General features: G+C 30.5%; 1 protein-coding gene across 2 annotated transcripts in view; it reads left to right on the top strand.

Annotated features, from left to right (window-relative positions):
* The window catches only part of LOC109600359 (uncharacterized), a 60,592-nt gene that overhangs the window by 11,872 nt on the left and 30,768 nt on the right, over positions 1-17,952 (top strand). The window contains exon 2 of one of the 2 annotated variants that reach the window (XM_049962104.1): positions 7,713-7,751. The exons of the other annotated variant lie outside the window; for it this stretch is intronic. The gene's annotated coding sequence lies outside the window, so the exon portion shown is untranslated. The remainder of the gene's footprint in view (positions 1-7,712; positions 7,752-17,952) is intronic. 2 annotated transcript variants of the gene reach the window in all.

Raw genomic sequence — 17,952 nt, 5'->3', positions numbered from 1 at the left:
ACTGGTCCAATTTTTTTACTAATGCAAGATGATGCTCAACCACATACAGCCTGGCCAGTTCGCAGTCCAGACCTTAACACAGTAGAACATATCTGGGATATTCTTAGGAGACATTTAAGGGATCATCATAACCGTCCGAATAACTTAGAGGATGTGGAGCATCTTTTACTGAGAATTTGAACCAAAATGAAATCGACCCCAGATTTTGAATACGAAAAGAAGATGTAAGACTATCATTCTTAGAAGGTGTGAAAATACCTTACATTAAGTTCAAATTTTTATTTTTTATAAACATCAAATTTGATTAATTTGCAAAGAGTATATACGTTTATTTATTTTTTTTGTTTATGAAAATAATGTTTTTGTCAAATCCTACATATTTTTAAATACACAATTCTAATCTATAATAAAAAATAGAAATTAATATTTGACATTTCAAAATTATTTCTTGGTGTGCTAATTTTAATACCAGTGTATTTCCTTCTCGGAATAATTAAATTTTAATTACAGATATTATTTCCGTGGAGCCTTTATTACTTCAAATATTTGAATTTTGGATTAAAAAAAAAAACAACCTGAATAAATGTATATGCAACGTGAAAATTGTAATATTTTAAAATGACTGGGCAAATTACCTTTTAAATTCAGATCAAAGCAATATTTGTTCCAATTTTGTACAAAAGAAATTCAGTAAATCAGTGCGAAAATAACAAAGACAAAATTGTATTGTGTAATTTATAAATCATGACTTAAGAAGTGTCAGATCTCAATGATAATTGGAGGAAACATGGCAATGAAAGACAATTAATTGGATAATTATTTATTCTCTCTTTTCGGAGTAATTTTGAAAGCTGCAGAATAATTATTTAATTTCCATCATCATCTAAAATATCGCATAAACTTTGTTTTATGGCTTAATTACTACGTACAAAGATTTTTTAAAATCATTTATTTCTGCTAAAAATGAAAATTATTTGAAAGGGATAGGACATAAAAATTCCCATAATGTAATTTACCACACAAAATCCCTATTATTTGTATGTAAAAGGTGTAAATTTTAGGCGAGCACAATTACCGGATTAAGTACGCTTTAAGTAGAGTTTCTTTTCGTGTCAGTGATTTGCGAACGTAAAACCACATTCTTATCTGTAATGGGCAAAGTTTCAGTTTCATCAGCAAACTTAACATCCAGCCGACCACAATAAATCTCTTGGGAAAATGTAAATTAGTTGCAATTTAATTGCGGAAACTGAATTAATATTTGGCATTTTTCAAGACTTTACTTTAAGGTTTTAGTAAATAGTTAGTGGAAATTTACATTTTTACTATAAAAACATTTTGTAAGGTAACGATCAAATTCTTCACTTATCCTCCATAAAAAATCGATGCAGTATGAGTTTCAGGTAAACACAATTAAGCACTCTGAAGTATCCTTTCAATGGGGGAAACTGCGGAAGTGAAAATAACTCCTTTTATCAGGGGCAAACTTGAAGCGACTTCGAGCAGGATTTTTATTCAATACACTTTACACTCACTCAATCTTTTATTGGATTTTCGAAAAATTTACATAGAAAGTTCCCAACTCTCTTAACATAATATTAAATGGCCGCCTCGAGGGGAATTATATCTGAGGTTATTTCAAAAACATTTCATACATTATTCAATATCTGCGTTAGTTAAAAAGCCTACTCCAGTCCTGAAAGTCGTTAAAAACCTAGAATTTAATAAGGGTGGATGTTGCGACTACATACGTCGAGAAAATTGCCAATTTTCTTAATTTCCTTAAATTTATGTTTTCTGCGCAGGTGTTCCAGTTCACAGAAACACCCTCTATGTATTATTAATGTCGAATTTATTAACCACCTGTTACAAACACAACCCTTAAGTGTTTCATTGGCATTCCTATGAAAATCAATTCAAATAAGCCAGCAAGGGTTTTAATTAAACATGTGTGTGCATATGAAAACTTATAGAGAAACAGCAGCAGCAATAAGTGCATGCTAATTGTTTCCGGTCGTGGATGTTTCAATTAAAAAAATTCTAATCGATGATAAAATGGAACAAGTTTATTAAAAGCACAAAACAATTGAAATATTTTATGTTTTTCGTATTTATCCTGAGGAAACGAAATTGCGTTCTTTATGCAGCTGCAGTGGGTTATCTTCTCGTAGGACAAAGTGTGAGTTTTAATTAATATTACTCCGGGGGGATTATTATTATTCTGAGAACGAAGTTAAACATAAAATTACATTAAGGGTATTAAGATTTATAAGTTTTGATTTATGTCACTTTTAATTACGTGTATTAACTAACTTAACTTAAGGGATTTAAAATAACGATTTCTACATAAAGTGTTAAAGAGATCGTTTTCTTATAAAAACGTAATATAAAAAAGAGGTTTCGAAAGGGAACCAAAACAAGACAGTTTTAAACTCATTTCGATATACCTCGGCAGGGATAGCCTTTGTGATGTAAAATCATTTTATTAATTAATTAAATGTTCAGTATGATATAAACAATAATTAAAATAATTCTTGTCGTACTTTTTCAAAAGTTTCTGTTCTAGCATGCTTTAATTATTCGATGTCGTAGATCATGTAGCGACTCAGATGGGATCTGATAAACTAACAACTTAATATACCCCATAAATAAGGGGTTAAGTCTGGTGTAGATCGATATTCAGTTTTAGGACCTTGAATAAGTTTTCGCTGTTTCTTCAAAAATAGCAGTAGCAATACTCCATACATGGAATTTCAAATGATAACGCACCTATAAGGAAGTGCTGTATATAACCTTAAATTTCAACGTATGCTAGTTCACTTATGTGTTTAAACAAAGTAATTTTTATTGGTTCTAAAATTCTACTTTTGTGCCAAATAAAGTGTATTTACGGGGAATTTTATTGCATTATTTTATTCAAATAAAATCTGCAGCTGAAGCACACAGAATTCTTGCAGTGACAAATCTCTCGGATACGACATGTAGAGATAGGTTTCGACCCTTCAAAAATAATGATTTTGAACTTGACAGACAACGTTCTGGCGCCCTAAAAAAAAGACTTGGAAAGACAGAACTTAGAAAAACATTACAAGTAAAGCAGTCATCAGTTTCAAAACGTTTAAAAGTGTTGGAAGTGATCCAGAAGCAAGGACATCGGGTGTCGTATGATTTGTAGCTGAAAAGAAAAGGTTTTTTGCAGTATATCAGAAATTCGATTGTACGACATACACTCATTTCTAAAATCTACAATTTGTTATCGCAAGGTTATTAGGATTTACTTTCGCTTTGTCATGATTAAAACTAATATTTTTAATTCGTACACTAGAGTGAGAAGCTAAACAATACTGGTAGATGGTCAAAATAAATTAAATTTAAGGGATTTCCAAACATTCAGTAATGAAGGGCATAGTTTGCTATTACATCATTACAGCTAGAAGGAGCAGAATTTGTTATTAGACATCCATGAGGTAGTTTTGTTTATCCTTTACATAGTCTTGTTTGCACTATTTATTGTTGATGGTTATTTGGTAGGGATTGAAAATTTTTCAGAGTCGTTATATGTGGTTTTAATTAGTCATTATTATTAGTATCCCATTTGCCATGTTCTCATTAATTTTGTTTGAATTATATAGACTATTAGTAAATAGGCTAAATGTACTATTGTTGTTTTTTTTTTCTATTATTTAAAAGAGTAGTATTTTGTAAATTTCTTGTATTTATACTTTTTCGGCGTCATCAAATATCTAATGTAGTGTAAATTGATTTTAAAGATGTATTTCTTCATAATAACTTTACATTGATATTGAAGCTTATATCCATCTTATCTTGAATCGAGCATTTGGAAATCATTAGGAGAGGTAGATTGTGTATTGCGTTTGTATTATTGTTTTCATGTTTATTCTCCATGGATTTGTGGTTTGTTTGGTTTGTGGTTTCGATTTACTTTAATTGTTGTCGTGGTAATGATTCATTGATTTTTGTGTAGTGTGCCGTCGAGGTTTTCAGATTTAACAGTGGATTAGTATATGCGGTACGATGTACCCACATAAAAAAGTACAATTAATAAAAAATATTTTAATTTAGTATCGTTGCAGAGTACATTGAAAAATAGAATCCCTGTTTTAATTTCACATTAACGCTAAGCGAGAATTCCAACCCTCTCAAATTGTTATCAAGTTTCATTCTGGTCTAATCTAATCTCATGCAACTAACACATTACAAAATCATGTCAGACTTTTAAGCTAACCGCACGGTAAATTAATTTCCAAAACTAGGTAATCATGTTACGTGAACAGGTAATTATATTTCGCTTAAAGCGGTTTAATTGAATTTTCTCAAGTTAAAAAATATTATCAGACTTCAAAGTAGCATATTTTAGTAACCAAATCAAGTTTCACATGCTCGACATTCCGTTTCAAAGGGTTTATGAAATTACATTTAGATCAAAGCACCAGAAAATATACAGTTTGAGGTATGAACAAGATTTCCACTACATTGTGTGATAGTGCCAATAAAATTCGGTTTACAGTTATAGTAAAATTTTATTACAACTATAAAACTGTACAATTTCACCGCATTTCCAATTATAAAACTTTATTATTATTTTTTTAATATGGCAGACTTCCTTAATAAACAGCTTTTTAGGTAGATTACGTCGCGTTTCCTACCCTCAATTTACATAACTTCCACAATTAAACGGTTGGAAAACTTTATCCGACGATAATTAATATTAAAAACTTTGCTGCTATCTACCAGACAACCGTTTTCATAATAAAACCATCAAAAGTGCAAAACAGCAATTTTTACCGGTTTAAAAATATTTTTGCGATTATAAACAGTAAAACCTAACAGTTTTGGTTATGTTGACGTTAAAGGAGTACGCACAATATTTACAAAATTATATAAATATCAGGTAATGAAATTTTTATGCATTTTAAATTTTATGGTTGTGACTTTCTAAACAAAACTTTATGTTTTATTCTAATTAAATATCTTATAAATACAAATACGATGACTGAAAATGATGTTTTAATATTTTAATTTATTTAAAATAAATTTTAATTAGGTTTAGACTTTATGGAAAATATAAATTAGTTATATTCGCTTGAAAAAGTTGTTTTAATACTCATAAATGTTTTCCTTTTTATTCAATTTGCTTTTCTCGATTCTAAAATTTTATTAAAACCACTTTATTCACACAACAATAATTGATATTAAAAGTTTTGTTGTCCTCTTCCAGACAACCGTTTCCATAATAAAACCATGATAAAGTCCAAAACAACTATTTTTATCGGTATAAAAATACTAAAACCATTTTGGCGATTACAAACTTCGGTAACAGTTAAACAGTTTCAATCATACTCACATTTTTTTTTGTTTGGGGGACAAAGAGGGGAAAGTTTAAAAACCCTTCTCCGGGCACCGATCCGAAGACCATGGCCATAGTGTTTACCATGTATGATAAACCATACATGGGGGAAAAGAACGTATATTTGCATATACGGGGTATGCTGAACCAGAAGACGTGGGACTAACAAAGATGCCAACCCCCTGTCAACTGGGTTCGGAAGAACAAGTCCAACCTGAGGAAGATCCGAGATCTTCCTGGGGATGGATTGGACTTGCAGTTAGATCTGTTAGCTTCCCACTACCCACTGGCTTGTGGACCGGTACTGTGCCTCAGGACCACGACAAGGTGGATCTATACTGGGGGTCATACTCACATTAAACATGAAGAGTATGAATAATACTTGCAAAATTATACAAATTTTACATGATAAAACAAAATTTACATTACTTATATGCATGGACATTATTATAGCCTTTTTAAAGTGTATTTTTATTAATTTAGTAATTTTGTTTTATACTACATTCTATTATTTTATAAAATGTTACATATACTTTTCTGAATTAAGTTGGATATAAATTTAGCAACTTTACTTACTAATTGGGTAACGTTTAATTCAACATTAATACTTTGTATTGTATCATATGCTTTATAATTTCAGCACATCTCCAAGGCATGAACTTTAACAATTCAGAAAGCTTCATGTATTGCTATGAAGTTTAAAAATTTGTATAATTTTTATGTCGTATATGGTTATCAGCAGGATCTCATATGTTTTTGTATGATTATTATCTGAAGATTGGGTCGACTAAAGCAAAACCTTGATGGTTTGATCTTTTAACCAATCTATCATTATTTTGGAATTGTGGTTGAGACTATTATTATGTTGAAACATATGATTTAACGGCATCTTTTCTTCAATATGTGGAAGAAAATTGTTGTTTAATATATCCCTATACATAAATCGGTTCATGTATCCTCTTATATGAAGAAAGGAGCAGAAAAATATCCCCATATAATTAAACCACCACCCTGTTTCACAGTGGATATAACAAACGTTTTATGTAGTCTTAACCCTGTAGGATTTCTAACATAAGTTGAAACATCATTTTTAAATAAAATAAATGTAAACTTGTCGCTAAAAAATACTCGTCGGCACCATTATATGGGCCCGTGAACGTGATCCTGAGCAAATCGAAATCGGGCCTTCACATTCTTAGTAGTAACCAAGGCTGTGGCCGAACAAACCCCCATCTACTAACCTTCTCGAAGTCTTTAACCTAAATTTCAGCGTTCCGTTTCTTCCACGTTATTTTTAATTTGGATTGACGATGAGAATGTGAATTATCCCTGTAGTATTGAAATACTTTAGTGAAAAGTTGCTATGATTTTGTTCAGCTAGAAATAAAAAACGTATTCTTTAAAGAATAATATCAGAGAAGACAATAAAGCATTATATGTACTCCAATTAATTACAAGTAGTACAGCTTGAAATGTCTAATACATTTTAGTACGTTGCTGTAATTATGACGAGTACTGTATACGGTTTTTATTTTTATGCATCATAAATTTCACGATAGTTAAACTAATTAAATTTATAAACAATTTAATTAAAATTTTAAACATACCTTTTACGTTTCAGGTAAATCTTTTGTATTAGAATTAATTAAATATTTTATAAATTCAAATAATTTTTTTGAAAATTATATTTTACTATTTTAATTTAATTAAAAAACATCAATTAAATATGTATGTATGCTTTGTAAAAATTATTGTTCTATTTTTCTTGGTAGAATGCTTATTTATATTTCAAATAGCTATTAATCAGTTTTAAATTTTATTTTTTACTTTAAAATTTCATAAATTCTACTTTATTCACACTATAATAATTAAAATAATCTGCCGTTTGAGTCACAGACAATTAAATGTTTCAATATTAAAAGAATCAAAAAGTGCAATACAACTATGTTTACCGGTCTAAAACCAGTGGGAACATTTACCAACGGTCTCCATTAAATGCGTGTACAAACTTCAGTAAAAGCCAAACAGTTTCGGTCATATTGACATTAAACATGAGGAGTGCGGACAAGTTTGCTCGTTGTAGTTGAAAACTTTTCACCGGGGTCGAAAAACGTTTACTGCTTTTGTCTCTCTTTGTCAGTATAAATTTTATACAACGTTCGTGAAAACTGTATAAACTCAAGTTGAACTTGTAACAACAAGCCAAGTGGCTAATATTTGCACATAAAATTCTCCTTTTATATTTTATAAAAGCTATTTAAAACTAAAAAGAAGTACTCGAAACAGCAAATTACATTTATTTATTTATTTCATTTATTTCTAACTCATAAATTATTTTTTTCAGGTTCGCCTTTGTGTTTCCACCTTGCTAAATTTCGGCAAGGTGAGTGAGTTTTTCCAATTTTAGGCCGGTGTTTAGCCGTCGAGAATTCAATACGGGTCGTCAATGAGAGAAAAAAAACGGACGCGCTGAGGATGGTGCGAGAACAACGTTTTAAAATTCGGGCACGCGATATGAATAGAAACGTCGATATCTCTATTGAAAGGTGTGCTTTTGATGGGGTCGTTTATTAGAAGGTTTTAGTGCGGGTGGGAAAAAGTTAATCTCTCGGTCGAGGGTGTAAAAGTTGTCTTTTGTGTCGTTAAATTGAAAGAAAATAATATCGATTTAGTACGTAAGTTATTGTCAGTTCAAATAATAAATTCCTGGTTTGAACTCCAATATGGAATTATTCAAAACGAATACAAGCCTTGTGAAATATTTAATTTCGTTGTGTTTTCATAAACTGTCTTCGACAATATTTTCGAATGCAAGCATAAAATGTTGATATTACCTCGGTACACCTTCAATGTCACGTGTTTTCCACTTTTCTCAAGAAAAATTCAAATAAACATGTTTACGTAAAACTAACATTGTTTGGGGAGGGGGTGTAAAATAAAAACGTGTTTTAGTTTATTTTGGGGAATGATTTGAATGAAAGTTTACCGAGAAAATCAATCTCTGCAACTGAAATAGTTTACTTTAACTTAAATCAAATTTGCTTTTTATGTTATCACAACTAGAAACTTCGGTACAAAGCAATCAGTGGTGAGAAAATTGAATTTTCACAACTTTGTTTGCACATTATTATCCTCATCATTCAATTGTTTCCCGAATTAAAGAAAAGAAAGAAATTATTAATATTCAGAAAACAACCGATTAAATCATAAATATTATCTTGAAGAGCTGCAAAAAAACTTATAAATATTTTTAATGGTCATTCATGAACACTCAGCTGAATATTTAAGGGACATAAACTGAATATGGGCGTGTAAACTGTTTAATATTTAAGGGATGAACACGAGACAAATGATTTTTACCGTCGCCTTATTCGGAAATTGCGCTGCATTATTGAGGCAACTTTATTTTTGGAAAGGCAAGTTCCCTTCGAGGTTGAATAATTTAGTACAAGGGTGGTATATAAAATATATGGAAAAAGTAACTAAAAACAAGGTAAACGTCTCCAATTAAATTAAAAATTGTATGGAATTTATTTATTATTAGAATTTTTATTGGCCAATTTTGTACATATGCACTATCGCTCATATGTAGAGCAACAAATTAAAAAACATAAGCATTTTATTAAAAGAATAATTCTTTTTAATTTAAATTAATTTTATAATTAATAAGTGTCATAGTTTTTATACAACATTTTATTTCGGACAGGGTTCATAAGTAAAGCAACCAAACCCTATATTCAATATAATTAATTAAACAATAAATTGAGAAAAGCAGAGTACAATTTAAATAAAGATTTAAATTTAAACAAATCGATAATTTCGAAGACAATTTCCAATTTTAACAGAAGGAAGAGTTCCGAAAAGTGGTAGAAAACGTAAGACTAACACAGCTGTGGACAGGAAAACAAAAACGCTTGTTGTTCACGACACTTTTATCAGCGCATCCCGCATAAATCAAAAAATAAACGAACTCAGTATCTTGGTGAGTACCATAAAACGAAGACTAAAAGATCTCTATGGTAGAAAACCATCAAAGAAGCCCTTCATTTTTGCAAACTGTAGAGCAGCGAGGAACTGGACAGATGGGCAATGGAAAACAATTTTGTTTTCCGATGAAAGTCAACTCCAATTATTCAAATCTGATGGGATTTCATAGGTGAGAGGACCAATGAATGAAAGATATAATCCCAAGTAGTCTATACCCACTGTGAAGCATGGTGGAGGAGACGTTATGGTTTGGAGATGTTTTTCTGGGTTTGGCATGGGCCCACTGGTTAAGTTAAGTTAGACGAGATAATGAATAGTTTTGTTTATTGTAACATTCTATAGAATCATGTGTATCCATTGCCAAAGGTAACCTGAGTTTAAGGTGAACCTTCAAACACGACGATGTTCCGAAACACACGTCTGAGTTAGTTTGCTTCTTAAGGAGTACGTGTCATGCCTTGGCTAGTAATTCAATGGAAAATCTTTGAGAAGAAATTGATCGGAAAATCCGTACAAAAGGATTGACTCTACGAAGAAGTTCAAAATCACTCGAAAGAAATTTCAAACGATTATATTGAAAAGCTACTAAAATCAATGAAGAAAAGGTGTTTAGAAGTTATTAAAATAATGGATATGCTACTAGATACTAAATAAAAGAATATTTTCCAAATATTAATAAATAACAAACTAAACCCATTAATAAACAATTATATTGCTGTATTGTTTTTATCAAACATACTGCATAACTGACAATAATTAAATATTTAAGCGTTCACTTTTATCAAGAGAAATGAAAAGTTGCTCTACATATAAGCGATAGTGTACATATGTCCAAATGTTTATATTTACTCTCATGGTAGTTTAAAAACTCTTATTGATATTTATTCTATAACTTTTTTAAATGAAAAGAATCGCTCCAGAAGTGGTAAAAATCGGTGCACAACAGCAGCTCAAAATCGACACATAATATTGACAGTTTGAAGAAATCGTGTGAAATCTACGAGTGATACATCCAGGGAGAATGGTAGGTTTGAAGGACTGCATATTTTACGACAAATAATAATACACAGACTAACCCATCAATACAACATTCTAATGCAAACTGGTTTGGTATCTGATTCGCGATGAACAGCTCCATCGCATGTTCCATTTGAAGTTGGAAGTAATATGGATTGTGGTGGTAATATGAGGGGAACACAGACTTGTTCCGGAGAGAAGAGTGAGTGGTGCTGAGTGCTTCGAGGAATTTTTAAACCCTGTTATGCTTATATTTCGAGGAGTTGCTGGTGAAAGAGTACTAAATTTTGCAGAAGAGAGAATAATCACATTGTGGTGATCCCTGAATGTCATTGAATATATCTGAGACATTAATAGACGTGGAAACTTAATAAGTGGTACGTCCACCATTGGCATCAATTATTGCTTGACACCTGCGGGACATACTCTCTACTAAATTATTAACATAATCTAGAGCAATTTCTTCCCATAAGAATCTGTGGAGGTGGTACGTGATTCGTAAGCTTCCTTTGTAGCATATGCCAAGCATGCTCGAATAGATCTGATATATGAAAAGCAGGGTGATAACGTCAAATGAGGGATTCCATGCATATTTCGAGTTTCTTCTACAATTGCAGCTCTATGTGGTCGAACATTATAGTCGAGAAAAAAAAACTAATCCCGAGTGGCGACATGAAAATTAATAATTATTTGCTCAATAATGTCCCGTCAGATACAGTAATTAAAGGCTCTCTTTGCGTAATTAAAGTAACATATACGTCATGGTGGTAACTCTAGGTCTACCTGTTCTTTGTCGTTCAGCAACATTTCCCGTTAAACATTGAAAAGGTTTGCAACGTCGGTCTGTAGGACACTATTTTGAAGCATCCTCACAGCTCTTTTGGCTTCATCTTCACTTACTTTACGACGAGGTATATTTTTACTAATCACAAAGTCACTTAGAACTCGTGAACAGTTCGAGAGTATTTTTATTTATTTATTATATATATATATATATATATATATATATATATATATATATATATATATATATATATATCTTTAGATAATAAAAACTTAAAATAACAAAAATATCGTTTTTATTAATATAAGTAAATTACACGATTTAGGTAATAAGGTACAATTTTATTCTAGTATTTATTATTATTATTTAGTAAATTTTAAGCCATATCCCTAACTTATACCGCACAGGTCTCTATCCATACAACAAAGTTAATGAAAAATGTCAATAAAACAGAAATATTCCAAACTTTTGGACATTATTTACTAAAAAATCGATAATTTTAAAAGTTTTGTTGCAATATTTATAATGCAGAAAACAATTTTAATATATGATTTACTGTTGAATTGTTGGCTGTGCTTATAATAGTTATAGGGGACCAAGATTTTTCGACCTCACTGTATATGGCTTCTTTGTGAATTTATAATTTTATTGCATTTTATGCACGTTCGTTAAACTCTAATCAAAATGTATAAAAACTTAATTAAAATTTTAAATAGACTATCATTTATGTTTTATTTAGTTCTCTTGCATTTAAAGACTTTAATTATTTTATAAATACAAATAAGTTGTCTGGAAATGATGTCTTAATACTTTAAATTAATTAAATTTAATAGAGTGTTCTTTTGTTATTTAAAATTATTATTTCAACAACTCTTAATTGAATTTAAAATTTATTGAAAATATAAATTACGTCTATTTTCAATTGAAAAAAGTCGTTTTATTACTTATAAATCTTTCCATTTTTATTCAGTTCGATTTTCTCGATTCTAAAATCTTATTAATTCTGCTTTATTCACTCACATTTTCCATTTTCCTGTCCACCTTTTGAATAACATTTTATTGAAAAAAACCAATCAGTACGGAAATATATTTAAAAGGGAAAATTAAAATGAACAAAGAATGCTTATTTATATAAAAGTATTATTAATATTATAAAAGTTAATTAATCTATGTTTTGATTTTAATTATCGGGAAAATGCCTAATAAAAGAAAACTTTTTAAATTCTAATACTTTTAACCAGTTGAATTTAATATTTGAATATATTTTAATAAATCGCTTATTCATATATTACTTTCAAGAATTTGCAATATCTCGTATATTTTATTTGCATTCAGACAAAGTTTGACAAAAATTGCAAATATATTGTAATACATTTACGAACGCAGTAAACTTTCATATCGCATTCAATTTTCCAGTGAGATGGTTTCGAAGTGGAATTTACATGAAATATAACTGTACTTGATTGATTGCGTCTGGATATTATTATTCAAATGTATTCAATTTTCCTTTCAAAAGAAATTAGCTTCTTAAAATGACGACAATATCTCACAATACGAAGAATTTCTATTTTATTTCTTTGCCTTTGTTACAGAAAAGTTTGATGTCCTCCTGAAAATATTCCGAGACTCGAATTTAATTCGGATTTGCACTTTTCTAGGATTGTGCTACGGGTTTTTGTTATATTGAAATATTTTAAAATTTCTGTAGTTTTTTCGCATTGAATACAATTTAATATTTCAATTTAAATTCAGCAATACCATTTATATTTATCAATCATTTTTAAAAAATATTTCGATATTCCAATGGTGTAAAATTTAAAAAACAATTTTTCAAATATTTAAATAACAACAAATTGAATACATAAAATCATCTGACGCAAAAGCTGAAACTCATTTATTTAATTTAAAATTCCTTTTTCACATGTAATATCCAACTCCCACATTTTAATTATTGGCCGTTTTCCATTTTCCTTGTTCGCTTTATAAAAGTTGTAATAAATTAAACGTATGCAGGTCGTATTTTAATTTCGTTGAAGCCGAAGGCACAAATAAAAAAATCTCTTTTGCATCGATGCGTAAGAAGTGAATACGGATTTATTAGGTCGAACACGACGTTGTTAATAAACTGGGGGAGAAATGCGGACCAATTTGTTCGCTCCGCGAATTATCTCCCTGTATTCGTCTCGAATACTAATTCCGTTCCATAAAAATGTCGATAATAAAATCATGTGATTTATATACGCTCCCTTAAGTATTTTTGTCCGGAGACCCACTTAATATTTTCCACTTTAACGTCCTCTTGTAAGTAATTGTCTGTGCAAATGTCCCTCAATTAAATAAAACCATGCGGGTCGAAAGAAAAAAGGATTTCGCGTTGCCATTGACGATTTTCGCCCGTTTTGTTTTCCTTGGTGTTTCGTTGGATCGCATGAGGAATCTGGCGGACAAATGATCCGCAAAACTGGCGCCAGTTTTTCACATTTTATGAGACCAGGTTAATTGCAGCAATCTGACAAATTGCTGCGGGGGATATTTGATGTGCCACGCGTGAATTTTTGTTTCGGTGTTTTATCTTCCGCATTTAAAATTTTGTGATTTTATAAGATTTGTTTTCTCCCTTTTCTATTATAAAATTAATTAATTGCAAAAAATGCAACATTTAAATATAAGATAAAGTCACTAACATTTACATGTAATTTTAACATTTTTAAAAATTTTGAGCTGAAAATTTTAATTGCAAACACGTCAGGATAATAAAATTCGTGATTTTTTTCCCTTTCAATGGATTATCACAATTTAATTTCAAAAATTACACTTTGAGTGATTATTTCAAAATTGAATATTTCGATATTCCAAAGTATTTAGGACAGTTCCAAACGCGAATTATACACACAATCAAATTTTGCGCTAATTACACTTCAGTTTCCCTTAATTAAACATTATTAATGTGTTAATGACTTACGTACTTACACAAAATATTATTTAGATGTTTAATCAATACAATATTCCTCGTCAAAGGGCGAAACTTGGAACCAATTTCAGCCACCTTCAAACCTTCATTAACAATCGAGATCAGTTCAATCATTTAATGAGAATTTATCCATTATTATTCAGTATGGAATTTGTGGCGTTCCACTAAACAATCAGTTACGAGGTGGAATAAATGTTTGAGAATTTTACACTTTATATAGGGTATTTCACTCCTTATCCGACAAACTTTAAGCACATATGCACTCTTAGATAATAAGTAGATTTTTGATAAAAAATTTAATAAAAGTCCAAGAGAAAAAAATATAAAAATAATAAAATTTTATATTTTATAACATCGGGAATAGAACCGTATGCAGTATTTTGCGTCTTCGGGTTCAGCAAGAAGGAAGAACATTTGAACTAGTACGCCAAAATTGGATTGTCAATGGTTTTCTGTTGTACTTTTATTACACTTTTTTTAAATAAACTTGGTATGTAACAGTGCATTTGTGGTTAAAATTTGTTGGACAAGTTGTGAAACAGTCTGTATAAGAAGTTTACAAGGATGAACACTGCTGAGAATATTTAATGTTGAATAAAAAACAAAATGATTATAGTGTGGCCCATTTAAGAGCTCCCTTGAAACTTTTTTTATTTATAAGTCCATTTTATTGAACAACAACTCAAAACTTAGACAATGAAAACTGTGGATATGTTCTGAAAATTGTTTTGTAGATTGTTGGGTAGAAGTCTACTTATTACATATTTTACAGTAAAAAATAATTACGCATAATTTTAACTGAAAATATTGAATACGTATTTATCGTAATAGAAATAGACTTGTGTGATTTTATTTCATATTTTATGGAAACCTGATCAGATGCAAATCAATTTGATTAATCTGTTTGTTTGTCATTTTTTAACATTCATTTTTTATGAAATGTGTACACCATGTTTGAAGTATCAATTTTATTCATTTTTAAAAAGCAGGAGAATAAACACACGCGATCAAAATTATTAACTATTTGTATATTCAATACTGCAGGCAAGAACTAACACATCGTTCAATAAGTCTCGATACTAACAACGAAAACAACATTTTTTTTTTTTTTTTTTCAAAAATCATTTTTGTTCATCAATATAATTTCCTTTTAGAGTGATACATTCGTTCCAACGCCTTTCCAACATTTCTATACCATGTTTATAAAAGGATTTATCCTTTGCTTCAAAATAGGATTCAGTTTCGGCAATGACCTTCTCATTCGAGCCAAATTTTTTTTCCTGGAGCATTTTTTTGAGATCAGCAAAGAGCCAGTAGTCGCTGGGGGCTAAATCTGGCGAATACGGAGGGTGGGGAAGCAAATCAAAGCCCAACTCGTTCAATTTTGCCTTTGTTTTCATGGACTTGTGGCTTGCTGTTTTGTTCCACTGAAAGCAATCGCGGCACCCACTTGGAAAAAACCTTTTTCATGCTCAATTTTTCATGAAGGATTGTTAATACGCTTCCAGATGATATCTATGTCATTTCTGCAATCTCACGGACTTTCACTTTGCGATTTTTCATTATGATTTTTAACACTACACTCACATTTTCCGGTGTAACGGCTTCCAATGGCCTACCCGAACGTTCCGCATTGTTTGTGTCCGTACGACCACATTTAAACTCAGCATACCACCGACAAATCGTTGGTTTGAATGGAGAGGAGTCCGGGTAATGTTTTTCAAGCCATTGCTAGGCTTCTACGGTGTTTTTACCCATTAAAAAACAATGTTTTATCAACCATTTTTCAAACAAATTACAAAGTGACTTTACTCTAACCTCGATGGTGGTCCGATCGACGTGAAATTTTTACACGTTTCATATAAAGGTTAGGTTAGGGAAACGTGGCCAGTTTGGTACTACTAGGACCATTTCTGGGTTAGTCTCGGGACTTATTGAACGATGTGTTATATGGAATCAGATTTGGGTGAATGTTATTGTATTTTGGAATAAACAGTGCTCATCATAAGCATGGAATAAAATTTAATAATAATATTAAAATACATTTTAATAAAAAAATAGTCATGGAATAATGTATGTATGGATGGAGTCATGGAATAATAGTGGAATAATACAGTATATATATATACAAAATAAATTTGTAAACAGAATATTTGGAAATTTGGAAATAATTAATATGTGATAGCAAAATCATTGTTTAATAATTTCTTTACATCGAGACTGCGACAGACTTTCATAGGAATGTTTGCCTTTAATTCCACATGCAATCATAAATGTTCAACTGGATTTAAGGTCCGATTCTGTGAGAACCATGGGAGAACATTAACCATTGGACCTAAAAACGAATTTTTTACTAGTCTGTATATATATTTTGGATCGTTATCTTGTTGAAACTTCCAAGGCAAATTATTTTCCACAAACGGCAGCATATGATCAATTTTGTCTTCAATTCGTGTTTAAATGTTGTTTTTTGATACTTAAAATGGTGTCTCATTCCAACTGGCCTCCTTATATATTGCCATCTAATACAAATACGTTATACTTAGTTTCATCGTTCCATAGTACCAAATTCCACATACATCCACGTACGTGGATCCAGTTCATATGATTTCTGGTAAACTTAGGGAATTTAGGGTTTCTTTTGAATATATAAGATTTTTTCAATGCTCAAATAACGCCGCTTTACATAACCAATGTCTCATAGTTCGATTAAAAACATTTGCACCGAAATCTTGATGATTTAGTTGGGTTGTTTACCAATATCCACCTTTACGTGTTTTCACATTGCGGTGCACACTGCAAACTAATATTAAATTAATTAATTTAAATTAATTAATTCACTCCATCATTATGAAAATTTTTTCAAGTCTTCTGATAAATATTTGATTTTACTCATCTTTACACACTGAAGGCACTGTTTAATAAAAATTTAACTCATTTCTTGTAATCTTAAAAATTATACTAGTATTTGTGACTTCATTTAAAATGCTTAGATATTCAATTTTTTTAAAGCAACAAGGACTTTGTCAAATAGATATTGCAGAGTAGACGTTTCACAAGTTGTATCGAAATAAAAATAAGGTACCACGGTACAAATGATAGTTATCTTATAAATGATAGTATTTTATTTATTACTTAACATAATATTTTAAATGGGCGTAGTTCAAGAGTACAATAATAAATTTCCTCGAGACAAGGAAAAATTACTATTTATACTGCATGCAAAAAAACGCAACATCTAGATTTAATTGATTTATTCTAATTTTTTTATAAAAATATTAACCTATTACATAATAATAAATGATTAAAAAATTAAACAAAAATCTTAAAGCATAAAGTGTCAGAAACTAATAATAATTCGGAACCCCTCTTTGATTAAGACACTCATTGACGCTTCATAGCATCCACCTAATGAGATTATCGACATTTTCTTGTGGTATCTTATACCAGACGAACTGAATCTGTCGTCTTGGTTCATTAAGAATCCGTGGAGGCCGTTGTAAATCAGTTAAGCGTCGCCCTATCATATTACACACATATTCGATTGGGGAAAGGTCTGGAGATCTGGGTTGCCAAGACAGTAAATTCACATGGAAATTTCTAGGAAGTTTAATGTATTTCTGGAAATATGTGGACGGGCATTATTTTGCTGAAAAATTGGTCCGAGATCTCTTCTTACCTAGGGAAGAAGATAAGGTTCTAAAATTAAAGGTGACCTGCTACTATAGCATACCATGCAATAGCACCTCGTACCATTAAACCCATAGTGTTGTAAATATGCCTCTCCACATCAAAGCGAGGATCACGTCTTTTTCCACGTCGCTG

The sequence above is a fragment of the Aethina tumida genome, chromosome 1, assembly GCF_024364675.1.
Source record: "Aethina tumida isolate Nest 87 chromosome 1, icAetTumi1.1, whole genome shotgun sequence".
NCBI lineage: Eukaryota > Metazoa > Arthropoda > Insecta > Coleoptera > Nitidulidae > Aethina > Aethina tumida.
The sequence above is the reverse complement of the archived record's forward strand: the minus strand, read 5'-3'. Positions and strand labels throughout refer to the sequence as shown.